Genomic DNA, 16,178 nt, shown 5'->3' on the forward strand with positions numbered 1-16,178 from the left:
GTAGTGGACGCAACCATGGCAGCCCAGCCAGTGGGGAAGATCGCGGAAATGTAGCTTGTTACCTCCCCCCTTGTAAGCGTGAGTGGAGTGGGCTGGCCCAGCATACGCCAGCTCAGCGGAGGGGTGTAAATAAAAAGAATGTATCCCTGGGTGTGATCCTCTTCCGGAATGCCCAACATCTCTGCCAGGGCGGCGCCTCTCACCCCACCACGAGGCCGATGCCGTCGCCGTGAGCGGTGTTGCCTGTGATCCTGTGCACCTGCTGCACCCCGGGCCGCAGGGCCCTGAACCCGACATGTCGGCCCTTGTGCACCCAGGGCCCACTGCTCAGCTGCCAACACCGGCGTGTGTCAAAGAGGGCCCACCACGTGCCGATGCAAGCTCCAAACACGAGGCCCGTGATCTTGGCAGTCTCGTCAGACCATCACAGTCTCTGCAACACAAGCCCGCAGTACTCCTTTTTTGTTGATGTACTCCACCAGCATACTCATCGGACTAGTAGCTCACACATTTGGGACTGAGTCTTGATTACACTATGGCAGATTACATTTTTCATGGCTGAGTTTATATCACTATACTCCCTTTGATGTGGTACCACCAACGCCGTGCATAGCATTCCAGCCACATTGTCTGTGGGCCCTTGCTGAGTTCTGCCTTCGGCCTGCGCCGAGGTCCAGCAGGCCCCACACCAATCCAATACAGTATGTACCAGGCAGGACACTGCATCGTCGCAGGCTGCACACCCACTCAGCTCTGGTGCCTTTACTTCAGTCAAACACAAATCATCTCCACATGCCATTTCTATGTCATGTGTTGGAGATCCAGGAGGAGCTGGCTGAACAGCAGTTGACCCTCGCTGACCACTGTCTCTGGCCAACACTGCGGTCAAGTAGGTCACACATTCTGTACTGAGTCTTGATGACATCATGGCAGATTTCCTATCACAGTACAGGCAGGGGGGAGGAAGAGGAAGAGGCGGTTCAGTCCGGAGGAGAAAAGGATCTCCGTTACAGAGGTGAACAAACACTACCAATTACTGCACTGGTGCCACTAACTCTGTTCCTCGCATGCCGACGACATGTGGCTGTGGGCCACTGCTGACCGCTGCCTCCGGCACACACTGCGGTTGAGTAGGTCACACAATTGGAATTGAGTCTTGCTCTCCTCATGGCAGAGTACATATCATTGTACTGGCATCATTGCAGACTGCATCCCCTCCAGGTCTGGTGCCACTGACTCTGTGCCACGGAAGTCATGGACAGTCTCTGGTAGAGCTCAAGTTGCATCTGAGTCTATGGCCTGGGGGTTGCCTACATCATCATGTATCTGATACTGACATGGTGGTAAAAAGGTGTCTGTAGCATTCAACTCCTCCATATGGCTGTTTGTGCTTGCTACTGACCTCTGCATCATGCCCTGGAAGAACACCTTCCACTGTCCCCCGACACACTCCACGACAATCACCTTGGACATCGACGAGGACCCATTCAGGTCTTGTGGCCCTACCTCAGTGCATCGCAAGTCACCGTCCCGTGGCGGTGGGCCTGTGCCCGACGCAGTGCATCCAGGGCCACCAACTCCTTGCAGGTGAAGTCATGGACACTTGCTGTTTGTACTTTGAACTTCTGATTGTCTGATCACTGTTGTAGGTGTTGCCAGCACCAACTGACCCCTGAGGGGTTGTTTACATGCACCCCACACCCATCCAGCACAGGGGTCACTGGACATGTGACCGTGGCAATAAAAGGTGCCGGGCGCACGTGCCGTAGCCAGTTCCACAAACTATCTAAGTGTGTCTGTGTGGTCATTATGTATGCAAGAGGACCCCAGGCCCTACCACATGACATTGTGCTGTGCACAGCGGACGCAAACATGTCACCACAGGCTGTGGGATGGACCTGTGTCATACCCCTCTGTGAGCGTAAGCGGAGTGGACTGGTGTACGGCAGTACAGCGTTGGGGTGTAGTTATTCGACACGTGGCTCTGTGCGTAGTTCAGTTTAGGCCTTGCCAAGGAAGTAATGAACGTTGTTGCTATGTAGCATGCCCCCGGAGTGCGGGGTCGGCTGAAGGGGTAAATGAGGGAGCTCGGGGTCAGGGATCATACATGCCAACTGTTGTGTGTGTCGCTATTACCGCAGCATAAGCCAACGGTCTACCCTCAACCGTAGCCAGCCATGAACTCTACATCTGTGTCCGCCCTGTCTTTACCATAGGCCCACACACATGTGGCCGCCCACCTTAAGCGCACAACGTCACTGTGTCATTGTCAGGCTTGTGAACATGCGCAGACAGGCATGACGATGGTGTGCCATAGGGGTGCAAGTGATGCAACTGCACTGCGCACACTAGTGAATAGGCTCGGGGGAGGGCGGAGCAGCAGTGAGGCACATTAATGCTGCACATTTTCTACATGCAGTACATGTCATACAAGACCCACTGAGTCACACATATCACACACCAATGTACCAGTGAGCCTGCCTACACATCATGCAGAACAAACTAGTGACTCATGTCTCTTTGCACTGTCACAGGTGATCAAGGATATGCACTCTGCTCTTGGATGATAACACCCCTCCGAGCCCCGAACACACAGGCCCAGAGGCAGTACAATTTGGCCCACATATGCAGCAGGGGCATCGTGGAACGCACATTTGGCGTGTTGAAGTCACATTTCAGGTGTCACAGGTGGAAGGCTCCTGTACAGGCCAGACATTGTGTGTAAGATGATCATTGCATGTTGTGTGTTGCAGCAATGCCCCATGGATACAAGTGCCAGATGCACCAGACGATGATGATGAAGATGAGACAGGTGAACCACACCCCACTGCAGCCGCAGCAGGAATAGCCCATAGGAACACCATCATTGACAATTTCTTCTCATGAGCACGTCACAATGTGACAATCCTTAGCAATCATGGGACAGTACAAAATAACCACAGGCACAGCATGTGCAAAAAAATGCATTCCTAGACACATTCCCTGAGTGCATGTCACTCATCTGTACGTGCACATCACCAGGACATGTGTGAGTGCGACATGTTGTGCTAAGAATTTTATGAATTTGTTAATGGATGCAGGGTCGGACTGAGAACCAAAACCGGCCCTGGCAAAGTGCTCGGCCGGCCCCCTGGGGTGCGACCGAGCTCTTTGCCGGGGTCGGTTTTCGACTGATTTTGATATAGGGCCGATATTGCAGCTATGCTGCAAAAACAGCCCCGTAACAAAAATGGCCCCCAGGGTCCAAAACCGGCCCCCACCCTTGAGGCGCACCAGGGGATTGCCCGGTGCCCGCAACGGCCAGTCCGGGCCTGAATGGATGGTGGGTGTGTCACCTCTGGGCAGTGAGACTGTTTAGGGTGTCCCGTATTTGACCGGCCAGTTCTGTGTGTCACATTTAGTGCGGAATCCCACTCTTCGGCATTTCACATGTGCCCCAAATCATTCCATTTTGGCTGTCATTTGTGACCTGCAAGTGACAACAGTGCTCCTCTTGGGGTCAGATGTGTTCAACCATGATGCAGGGATGCACCCTGTGACTCATGTCCCACAACATTGGCAGCATGTAGGTAAGTGGGAGTCACTGTCCCTACATTCACCCATGCTTCCATGATTGATTGATCATGGTCATGACGCATCTGTGAGCAGGAGGTGATGATTGTCCCTCTGCAATGTGCAGGGGAGATGTGGTTTCATAGTGTGTTCCACGTATGTTTCCGCATTGGCGCAATTCACATGCAGACTGCATGTCAATGTACATTGTGACTGTGAGGGGATGCCTATTTGATGCGGGACATTGGTCATTTGTTCTACGTCACGGATGTGGGGTTGTGCTCGTGCATTGTCTTTTCACTATATTTTAACTCTGCTTTTATGGTGCCTTTTCCCGCTTGACGCGTGTGAATTGCAGGCCTGTCGCTGTTTTTTGCTGCTTTTTGTATCACGATTGGCCTCATAGCAACTTTTTTTGCATTTGTGTTTTACATTTTTGCGGCATGGCGTTGACTTTATTGCGGATATTTGACGCGTTATCGTCGGCCCATCGCATGGAATCGCTGCGTTGTGAATACAAAGTTAACACTGCGTTATTTTCCCGCGATAGACTGCGATGTGAAGAGTTGCATTAAGCTAATTTTTCGGTAATTAGCACACGTTCTTGAAAATATCCTCCATAGAAAGTAGTCATTTTTTTTAAATCATTGTTTATGTGCAGGAAGGGACATCTTCCTGCACATAAACAATCAGTGGAGTTTTGCTGTTTCCATGTGTGCTGCACAATGCAGCACACATGGAAACAGCAAAAACGAGTAATTAAACACTTCTCATTGTGCCAGGGTAAGACCAGGTTTTCCCTGGTCTTAATTATGGTGCTGCCCCATATTTACTCTGCCCTTGTAAATATGAGACGGCGTCAAAATCAATGGGTGTTGAAGTGGAACGCCCACCGCAACACCCATTGCCCTCCCCTATCACACTCAGTATAGCGTGAAAGGGCACCTTCTTTAAGTTAAGTGGCTTAAGGCTGCCCTGTAAATAAGGCGGAGCCCCTATTGCCACAATAACGCCGTGAACAGTGACGCTGTGGTGGTGATAGGGGCTTGTAAAATACGCCCCTGAATTGGTATTCACTCGCAAACCCATTTTAGGAAAAGATAAGACTTTATCCACTCCTAAAATGGGATTCATACTTTGACTCAATAATGAATAATATTTCTGCCCCTACATCTGCGCATTTAAGTCCTTTTGGGAAATACATATTGCATAACCAGAAGACGGTTAAATGTGTAGAGTGCTTTGATTTCGGAGATTATATTTTTGCTACGGACTCAGTTAAGCAAAAATATTTAGAACATAAACACATACCATTTTCAACAGCTATAGTTTGAGAATTTGAACATTTTAAGTTGTTTTCAAAACGGCTATTACTTAGCAGTATTCCCAGTTTTCTCTCCCTTTTAATGGCCCAACAAATCTTTCTCCTCTTTGACAGGTCCCTCATTCTATTAAAACTATTTTTGTCTCATCTGTTTGGAATTTCTGTAAAGGAGTCGCCTAGTTCCAACAGAGCATCATCTGTTTCTGTACTGTGCACTCAATGATGGATTCACTGTACTTTGTGACATTGAATAATGGCTGAAACTTTCATGGTATGCCATAGGAACAGTACTTCCATTGTTAGCGCTGTCATGCTTGGATGTCCTTGTTTTACATCACCCAGTTAAGGTTAGTCCTCAATGCCTATGAAAGTGGTGTAGACTTAGGGCCTCATTACGAGTGGACCCGGTAGTACCTGATAAATCTGCCACTCTCCCGGAGATACTGAAAATGGCTGAGGGAGGGTTTGGGGGAGAGTTGCCAGGTATGACAAGTGGAACTCAGAGCGTCCCCTAAGAAATGAGGAATTGGTAATTCCAATTATGATTCCCCTGGTTATTCGTAATTTTATACTATTTTTTTCAGCAGCCAAAGTCTCCAGGTGAAATAGTGTTCTCTTGAACCTTGTAATTTAATTGAGGTTGGTACCTCCCATTAAGGACCCCATCAGAATTATGTGAGTACTTGTAAGGATTTTGAACACTCTTTTGTTATTCTCAGAGGCCATTTAGTAGTAGTAAAGTTAGGACTCCTAGCTTTACTACTATTAAACTGTGACAAAATCCTAACTTTATGACTTTTGGTATTCACAAAATAAAGTAATAAAGTTAGGAGTCCTCACTTTACTACTACTAAATGCATTCTGTGAATAGCAAAAGTAGTAAGTTTAGGATTTTATCTCAGTTTAGTAGTATAAAGTTAGGAGTCCTAACTTTACCACTACTAAATGCCTTCTGTGAATACAAAAAGTAGTAAGTTTAGGATTTCATCTCCTTTTAGTAGTAGTAAACTTAGGAGTCCTAACGTTACTACTACTAAATGCCTTCTGTGAATACAAGAAGTAGTAAGTTTAGGATTTTATCTCATATTAGTCCTGTGAATCGGCCCCTCGGAAATTAAGTTGAAAAGACAGCTGCAGCCTGTGCAGGTGAGAGCTGTGGGGCCAGCTGGGGGGAGGAGTTTGACAGACGATGATGAGGGAAAACTCATTATTTATTTAATTTTCAACCATCATCATCTGTCGAAACCTCCCCCCTCCCCCGCAGCTGGTCCCACCGCCCCACTACTGTTACCTGCACGGGCCACAGCTGTGAAAAGATCAAATTAAAAGTTCTAAAAACACTGGGTATATATGTTGTTGTCAAATCCTATATTTTGAACCACTTTATGAAAACAGTATTACCACAATTTGTCCAGCGTTTATTCTCACAAAATACATTTTCATAATTAGCAAGGAAAGGTTACCTTTTAGGCACCGCAAAAGATGGTTTTGTTTACCACCATAGACGGTATTAACGGAATCTGGAGTGTCAGACATTTGTCCATACCCTGTTTTAGCTCTGTGCAAATGGCTGCAATGCTATATTGGTTAACACACAGTTGTAGGATAGAATCAGGAGGTCCCCAGTGGAATTTCCAATCTCCATCCAGCAGCAAAAGTCATTGGAGTGTTTGGCAAACCATTCTGCAGGAGTTTGGTTCAATTGATGTGGCTCAGCATGGGCCTGAGTGTTCACCAATCTGGGACTGTGTGATGTAGACCTAACCACGAGCCTTTTTTCGGCACTGCCGCCTCGCCGATTCTCGAAGACGGCGGGCGCCATCTTGAGGGAGGCAGGGAGAGCGCTCTAGTCGCGCCATACTCCCGCCCCCTTGGAATACTTATTCCGCCTCTTCCTCGCGCTCGGTGCCCTACAGTAGCTCTCCCCAGTGAGGCAACTGGGGCTGCGAGCTGCGTTGTGATTAGCAGCGATTTGTCAAACAGGAAAAGCGTTTTTATCTTCTTAAAATTGTTCTAGATCGTTTTTATTCTGAATTGATTTTAATGATTGTGTTTCACTTGGGGGCTCACATAAGTTAAGGGGAAAAATTTTAATAGGCACTCTGACACTGCTGACACACCCCACAAGCCTTTTTTCGGCACTGCCGCCTCGCCGATTCTCGAAGACGGCGGGCGCCATCTTGAGGGAGGCAGGGAGAGCGCTCTAGTCGCGCCATACTCCCACCCCCTTTTCTGCCTACATTATGTGTAGACCAGCCAGACGGCGCAGCAGGCTGGCGCAGCGGGCGCGCCGGTCGCGCGCCGAAGCCGCGCCTAAGCCAAACCCGTCTGCGCCCGTCCGCGCCAGGATCGCGCCGAGCGCGGGTCATGCTGCTCCTGCACTCCCTGTCCTCAGGTACGACTCGCCTGCATTGCTTTCCTTGCGTTTTACTTCATTACGTCCTTCTTGCCATGTCTTTGCCTTCTCAGACGATCTCAGGGGCCCCTTCTCCTGTCAATCATGTGGTTGGTCATCCTCGTGTTCCGTCAGCCCTAATGTTACCCTTCCTTCTCAAACCCGTCATAATACTACCTTTTTCAGTAGTGGCCTTGTTAACGCTAGATCCCTAGCATGTCACGCACAAGACATCCACGACCTTATCGTATCAGCTGATCTTGATGCCCTATTCATTACTGAATCATGGCTGCATGATGCCTCCAACCCTGATCTTGCAACTGCCCTTCCTCCTGATTTCACCATCATCAGGCAGGACAGACCTATTGGTCGGGGAGGCGGGCTGGCCATTATAATAAAGAATACTTTCAAGTGCCACACTTTCGATCTGGCCACCCTTAAGGACTGCGAGTCCCTCGGATTTGTTATTCAAATTAGTTCTTCCTCTGCTTTCTCCGGAGGACTTGTTTACCGCCCCCCCGGAAACGCCACTTCATTCTTGGATTCCCTGGATGAAACCCTGGCAGCCCTTCTTACTCATTACCCCTCCTTCACTCTCCTAGGGGATTTCAATCTTCATCTGGAATCCTGTACCGAGTCACACTCCCTCAATTTCCACCACTCCCTCGAGATTTTTGGTCTCTCCCAATTAGTCTCCCTTCCTACTCATCGAGCCGGGCACACCTTGGACGGCATTTGTACAAACTTGGCCTCTTTAGAAGTCTCTCCCCCTCTACCACAAATATGGTCAGATCACTGTCTTATCCCTTTCTCTGTCCAATTCAAAACTCTGCCTCCTCCCCCCATTAAACATTCCCATATCCCCTTCTCAGTTAACTGGAAAAAGGTAGCTGAGTGCATCAAACTCAACCCCCTACCGACTGTCCCTCCCCCTCCCATAACGGGCGATGTAGCAGTAGACTCCACAAATTTTCATCAGTGGATTGACAGAATGGTCTCTGCCAATTCTGTACCTTCCACTCAAAAACTAGCTCGCGGTAAGAAGAAGCCTAGTGCCCCCTGGTATACTCCAGCCCTCACTGACTGTCATCTTAAATGTAGACGTATGGAGAGAAATTGGAGAAAGACCTATGACCCTACTGCCAGAACCCTATACATTCTGCAGAGAAAACAATACCTTACTGATATAAAAAGGGCAAAAACTGCCTTTTTTACTCATGAAATAGATTCAGCCAACCAGAAACAGCAAACGATCTTCAACATCGTAAAATCCTTCACTCATCCTAAGGCTTTGGCACGTGAAATTCCCTCCTCACAAATTCTCTGCGATCAAATCGCAGATTTCTTCGAGGAGAAAATTCAGAATATCCATAAGGACTTCCCCCCCCCCACCCACTCCAACCTTAGAACTCGATTCATTCATGCCCCTACTTAACCAATTCACACCAGTCTCCCCACAGCAAACGCATAAAGCCATCTTGGCGTGTAAATCAGGCGCCCCACGGACTCGTGCCCTCCAGTCATCCTTCATCATCTCGTCGAAGTTGTCAATCCTCTAATTAATGCTATTGTGAATCAATCTCTCCACTCCGGTACTGTACCCTCTGACTGGAAGAAGGCCATAGTCAAGCCCCTTATGAAAAAGCAAAATAAATCCCCCATCGACTTGACTAATATGCGCCCAATTTCCCTTCTTCCAGTACTAGGTAAAATCACCGAGCAATTGGTCCATGAGGAACTAAAACACTTTGTGGAAAATCGACATATTTTGCACCCACAGCAATCTGGCTTCCGCCCCAGCCACTCCACAGAAACCGCTCTGATTGAGTTATCTGACACCATCAAGTTCTTGCAAGATGAGGGCAGGCAGGCTGTCCTCATCTTGCTCGACCTTACCGCGGCCTTCGACACCATCTCTCATGCGATCCTTATCAGCAGGATGCGTGGGATTGGTGTCTAGGGTTCCGCGCTTGATTAGATAATTTCATTTCTGTCCAATCGCTCTCAAACGGTTTCCTTAGGCCCTTACTTCTCTGGTGAACGCCCCATCATCTCAGGTGTCCCTCAGGGCTCCATCTTAAGCCCTCTCTTTTTTAATGTATACATGGCCCCCCTCCTTACGTTGATTGAGTCACATGGGATTCTAGTGACGTCCTATGCTGACGACACTCAACTCGTCGTCACTATTGACAAAAGAATCCCTGACGCTACCATCAGACTCCAAAATTGCCTCTCAGAAGTCTTTTCCTGGCTCAACTTGAATCACCTGAAATGCAACAGCGCCAAAACCGAAATAATACCTCTCGGTAAAGGCACACTCATTTCCCCTAAAGAGTGGTGGCCCCAAAATTCTGAAGCACCACCTAGTGCGGTTGTGTCAGCCCGCAACCTGGGAGTTCAATTCGATGCTTCCCTCAGCTTCGATGAACATGTGCGCATCACCGCAGGACGCTGTTTCAGTTTAATCAGGCAATTAAAGAAATTCTTTAATTTCTTGCCCATCTCAGCCAGGAAATCAGTTGCGGTTGCACTTATCCTATCCCGGTTGGATTATTGCAACGGTCTCCTCGCAGGCATCAAGAAGTCCTCACTAAAAAAACTACAGACCGTTCAACATGCAGCCGCCAGACTCGTCCTGAAACTCCCCCGTAGGTCCTCGGCCACTGCAGCCCTCAACGCACTCCATTGGCTGCCCCTCCATAAGAGAATCTTGTTTAAGCTTTTAATTACTGTTTTTAAAGCTAACAAGTGCATGGGCCCAGCTTACCTGACTAAGCGCTTTCAGCATTATACTCCAACGCGCTGCTTGAGGTCATCAGGCGCTAATTTCATCTCTGAACCTCGTTTCAAATTAAAAACAAAAGGTGGAAAGACCTTTTCATTCCTTGCTGTTAGGGCATGGAATCGCCTTCCCCCTCATCTTAGGCATGCCCCCTCAGAAAGCCTTTTCAGGAAAGCCCTGAAGACGTGGATCTACTCTCAATCTGACTCCTCAGTTCTCGCAGCCATCTGATCCATGTTACCCTAGTAGATCTGCTGTGGGCGCAGCGCCAAGATGCTCCTCCCGGAGCGATAGTAGCGCTTTACAAAAAAACCATAAATATCAAATATCAAATATCAAACCAAACCTAGTAGACAAATGTATCGGCTCCTCTGTGGGTGGGTGCAGAATAAACCCACGCAACGCCTTTCAGGCATGCTCAAGGTCTAAGGCACAAGAAGCCCATGTTAATGTGAACACCTTGACAGCGTGAGCCTGGAAGTTCTAACAGGAACTTCGCATGTACTCCCCATCACCTCGAATTGCATTTCCCTTTTATGCATCCAGATGATCTCACCAATCGATTTGAACTCTACTAGATGAAGGTCTGTCTCTTTTTTTAGATTTCATTACTCTCCCATGTACCCACCCTACCAGTTAATCCATAGTTCTTTGCATCCATCTTCTCTACAGAACCCTTTCTTTTGCCTCAAACACCTCACCCACGTCACCTTATCTTCCTGCATTACTTATGGTAAACCCCATTTCTGGCCTTTGAAGCTATCTTTTCCTCTGGCTCCCCAATGTTATGTTATGTTATGTTATGTTAATGGTTTGTTTGAGCGCACAGCTGCCCCAGCTAAGGGGCGTCCCGGCGCTGACCGTAACATAGTACCGGAAAAGGAAACTACAAGAGAGAGAACCTAAGTTAAAGGAAAAAGAAAAGTCTTAATGGCTTTACGAAAAGGGAGAAGCTCATTGATTCCACGATGGAAACAGGCAAAGAATTCCACAGTTTGGCCGCCAGCAGTCGGAAGGAGCGACCTCCGACGCGGCAGAGTCTGAACTTGGGTACATTTACCAGATGTTGCCCTAAGGAGCGCAAATTGCGTTGAGGAGTGTACGGAGTTAAGAGTGGACGAAGTAACTCCGGGCTGGTACCTTTCAAGATTTTAAACGCTAAACAGAGCGTCTTAAACTGGATTCTGGCTTGAATCGGTAACCAGTGTAATGCTCTGATGGTGGCTCTAACAGAGCATCTGCGAGGCAGTCCGACAAGAGGTCGGGCTGCTGAGTTCTGTACTCGCTGAAGACGCAGAATCTCAGCTTTATTAGCACCCAAAAATAACGCGCTGGTGTAGTCCAAACGCGATAAAATTGTCGCTTGGATAATAAGCTGCCGAACAGGCGCTGAGAAAAACTTCAAAATAGGGCGAAGGCCCCTCAACAGGCCCACACATGTCGCTGCCACCTTCTTCGTGTGGCACTGGAAATTAAGATCTGCATCCAGCCACACTCCCAAGTTCTTGACTACTGGCTTGGTGGAAGGCATAATGCCTAAGGAGGCTGGCCACCAATGTTCGTTCCAGAGGGAGGTGTTTTTCCCTGCCAACATCACCTCAGTTTTAGTGGCATTTAATTGAAGGCAGTTTTCAGCCATCCATTGGGCAACAGCAGTCATACCATCTCGGAACCTTGAGGCTGTGGCCGAGGGACCTTCAGCCAGAGTGACAATCAGCTGAGTATCGTCAGCGTACGAAACTAACGTTAGGCCCCATTCTCTAGCCACAGCCGCGAGGGGTTGAACATACAAATTGAACAACGTCGGGCTCAACGCAGAACCCTGCGGAACCCCTTGACAGATGGAATGAACTTGGGACTGAAAAGGTGGTGCAGAGACCCGGAAGGATCTATCCGTCAAGAATGCACGGAACCATTCCAGGGCCTGATCCATGATCCCAATAGCCTCCAGACGGTACAACAAGATGTCATGAGACACCGTATCAAAGGCAGCGCTAAGATCTAATAATATAAGCGCTGCACTCTGACCGGCGTCAAGGGTAGATCTTAAGTACTCAGTGGAGGCCAACAGGGCTGACTCTGTGCTATGACCCGCTCTGAAGCCGTTTTGAGACGGGTCCAGAATGTTATTAAGGGTCATATAGCGAGCCAACATCTCGTTCACATGAGCTTCAGCTATTTTGGCCACCCATGGAAGCAGGGAGATTGGCCTAAAATTCTCAGGAAAAGAGGGATCAAGTGTGGGTTTGTTAATATTAGGGGAGACCAGAGCCTGTTTCCAAGCCAAAGGTACTATCGAAGTGGTAAAAAACAAGTTAAGTATCTGCTGGAGAGGTTTCAGAACAAGATCCATAGAATCCAAAAACTGTGCTGGCCTCATTGGGTCAGATGGAGACCCTGATTTAACCTTTTTACAGAGTCTCACAAGTTCGTCACACAAGAGCTCAGGTATCATGGTGAGAGTAGATGTCTTCTCCCTGACCGTGACAAGACCTGGAGCAGAGAAATGCTGAGGGAAGGTAGCGTAGATTTTCTGCACTTTGCTCAAAAAGAAAAGAGCAAGGTCCTCGCATTGCTGTGCTGAATTTACATGTGAGACTGAGGTTTTGGTGTTTTTTAGCTCCTGAACAATTTTGAAGATGTATTTCATGGGATTCGAACTGTCTCTGATTTTTTCCGCGTAAAAATTAGCGCATGTGGAGCATATCATTCTATGGTAGTGTTTTAATTTAGCCGAATACACAGATTTAAGGTCTTTGTCATAATCCCTTCTCCACAGTCGTTCTGCTCTTTTACACTCCTTCCTGAGTATTCTGAGAGAATCTGGAGGTCGAGTTCCGTCCTCTGACCCATCTAGCTGGAATCAGGGCGTCAAGCCCTCCACTAATCCAGTCGCAAAAGGCGATATATGCGGTCTCAGGGTCAGCCAAATCTTCTACAATGGTCTCTCTCAGGTGGGTGTGGAAATCGTCTAGATTAAATTTATGCCAAGGCCTTTTAAACGCCAAAGTTGTGCCATTAGATTTTGGTAGTTGTGTCATCTTCCAACTAACTTTGATCAGATAATGGCCAGTCCAGACCATGGGAAGAGGTTGATCAACCTGAATGTCTGGGATGTTAGAAAAAAACGGATCTAATAGATGTCCTGCGGCATGAGTGGCCTCCCGTACCAGTAGGTCTAACTGGAAAGCTGCTAAGTCGGCTATCAAATTACCGATAGCATGGTCCTGTGTTTGATCGAAGTGGATCCCCGCTCTCATTTCACTACTCCCCTCCACTCGCAGATCCTTCAGATCTGCTCCCTTCCTCACCTTGCTCCCTTTGCAGTCACTTTATTTAGCTAAATTAGCCCAGAGTTACAGAAACATATTCCTCTATGCTCCCTTTTACCAATCAATCATTATTGGTTATTAAAAGACAAATCAAAGGATTTCTAGTTTTAGTGAAAGAGTTTTCGGAGCCCAGCCAACATGAGAAATAGTCTTTTGGCACATCTTCTGGATTTCACTAGACCATTTTGGAGGGTTTCTGTTGCTATTTTTTGCCTTCTTTGGGACTCTAGGATGATGCACGAAAGTGAGATGCCTAGAGTGTTAAGTCATGCTACATTCATAGAGCTCTGGCCTTCATCACTCTGCAGAAAGGCAGTTAACACCTTTTGCAGATGGAGTTAATCCGCTGTTAACTTTGGGCCCAGACGAAGAAGAGTACACATAATAAACCAGGGCAACTAATGGAGGTTAATGCCTTACAGCTTGCGCTGGGACAGAATGTCCTGTGCATGACTTTCAAGGCCTATGCTGCCCTGATCCATGATGTCTTCTGTAAGGATTTTGTCATTTTCCCTCAGTGATCTCAATTATCATAAGATCCAATGAAAGTTCAATTTCTCCAAAATCACGGTTTCTCTCGTTAAGAACTGATCCATTGTGCCAGACACCGCCCCCCCCTGTTGTTTTGATAGTAACAGTTCTAGACTTCCCGGATCTTAACGTCATATTCACTCCGACTCCAAGGACCAATTACTCGCAATGCAATAGCACAGGGCAAAATGGACAGTAAGTAATGAATGGATAAACAAATCCCCAATGTAGATTTGAAAGGGACAGGTCCCAACCACGAACAACCTCGGACGGCCTCAGACGGCCCGCCCTTTGTTCGGGCTTTGTCCCGCGTGCGTGCGTGTGAAGCCTACCAACTAAATAGGTGTAGAAGAGGGAAGGAGCGGGAAGAGGACCAGCTGCGGCCGATCAACGCCGCACAGCAGGCTGGTCCTCGCAGTCCCGCCTTCAGCCTGTGGGTGGTAGAGCAGGCGAGTAACAGCAGTTCAGGGCTCCCAACAATGGCGTCCACACTCCCTCGATGTCTCAGGGCACGAGCGGCTCCCGCGAAGCGGTGGCCGCGAGATGTGGCGTAGTGGTCCGAGACGCTAAGCTCCGCTCAAAGTACAGGAGTCCAGGGCCTTAGCAAGCACAGCAGTAGTCCCTCAAAGGCGGCCAGAAATAATGCTCCCATTCCATTTGTTTTATGGCTTGGGACCCGAGAACTGTGCTCTGGGGTAGAGCGGGCACCCAAAGTCCACGGCTCTGTCAAGGAGTGGCCGGTGCCCGCTGTCTGTCTGTGCTTTGTGGTACTGATGTGGTGACAGTGGGACTGACAGTGAAGGCACTTATCTGTTCCCCTTTACCCTTCATGGGCAGATGAGTTCTGGCCTCCTCTAAGTAAAGGTTCTGCCATTGTGCCTCAACCAGGGTCCTTTACCTTTATGTATGTGGGACCTCGATTGAGGATGCAGCGTGGAATAGAGAGTGAGTTTGAGTGAGTGTCTGACAGAGTGCATGGTGGGGTCCATTTTGATTCCGATGTATGTGACAATCCAAAAGGGAGAAGGGCTTTGTGCAAGCATACAGCAGTCTCTGCCACTCCGGGAGTCCAGGCTTTTCATTGCTTTCCTTCCTGGCCCAGTATAGATATTTCCTGATTGTGGGGTATCATGCCATGATTCCTTGATAATTGCTGCATGCCTCTTCCAGATTGGTCCCAGATCTTTCTCCTCTCCCTGCCTTTATCTGCAGCTCTGTGAGATGTGGCCTCCAGTCTGCGACCCAATAAACATTTTACATAGGCCGATTAGAACCACCAAGAGGAGGCTGTCCATTTTTCCTGCATGCACTGGTCATGCAGTGTCCATGCTCCAAGGAAACCAAGCTCTGCAAAGGAGATCATTGCTTAACATCCTCCAAGTCCTGGCCATTTGTGCCCAGTATCTGATTCCTGAATCACTCATCGATCAAAGAAGGATCCATATGCGCACCATCTGAGGCAGAGTTTACCTGAGTGGTAGCTTTCATTTGATGTGGGGACAAGCCTGCACACTGATCAAAGTTCTATGGGGCTACGTTGTCAGTAAAGAAACCTCCTGCCTTCTTTGGAAGAGGACATGGGCTTTGCCCTACTCAGGAGAACCGCTAGCCAGTCGAGTTCAGAAGCCCAGCAGTCTACATTAACTGATGAGGATCAATATGAGGTCTGCACCACTCCAGGACATGGCATTGCCCAGCTGTCTGCAGAAACTGGCAAGCATCAACATGAGGTCAGAACCACTCCAGGACACGACATTGCCCAGCTCTCTGCAGGAACTGGCGAGGATCAACACGAGGTCTGCACCACTCCAGGACACGACATTGCCCAGCTGTCTACAGGAACTGACGAGGATCAACATGAGGTCTGCACCACTCCAGGACACGACATTGCCCAGCTGTCTGCAGGAACTGACGAGGCTCAACATGAGGTCTGCACCACTCCAGGACACGACATTGCCCAGCTGTCTGCAGGAACTGACGAGGATCAACACGAGGTCTTCACCACTCCAGGACACAACATTGCCCAGCTGTCTGCAGGAACTGGCGAGGATCAACATGAGGTCTGCACCACTCCAGGACATGACATTGCCCAGCTGTCTGCAGAAACTGGCGAGGATCAACACGAGGTCTGCACCACTCCAGGACACGACATTGCCCAGCTGTCTGCAGGAACTGACGAGGATCAACAGGAGGTCTGCACCACTTCAGGACACAACATTGCCCAGCTGTCTGCAGGAACTGACGAGGATCAACACGAGGTCT

The sequence above is a fragment of the Lissotriton helveticus genome, chromosome 7 (assembly GCF_964261635.1).
Source record: "Lissotriton helveticus chromosome 7, aLisHel1.1, whole genome shotgun sequence".
Classification (NCBI taxonomy): Eukaryota; Metazoa; Chordata; class Amphibia; order Caudata; family Salamandridae; genus Lissotriton; species Lissotriton helveticus.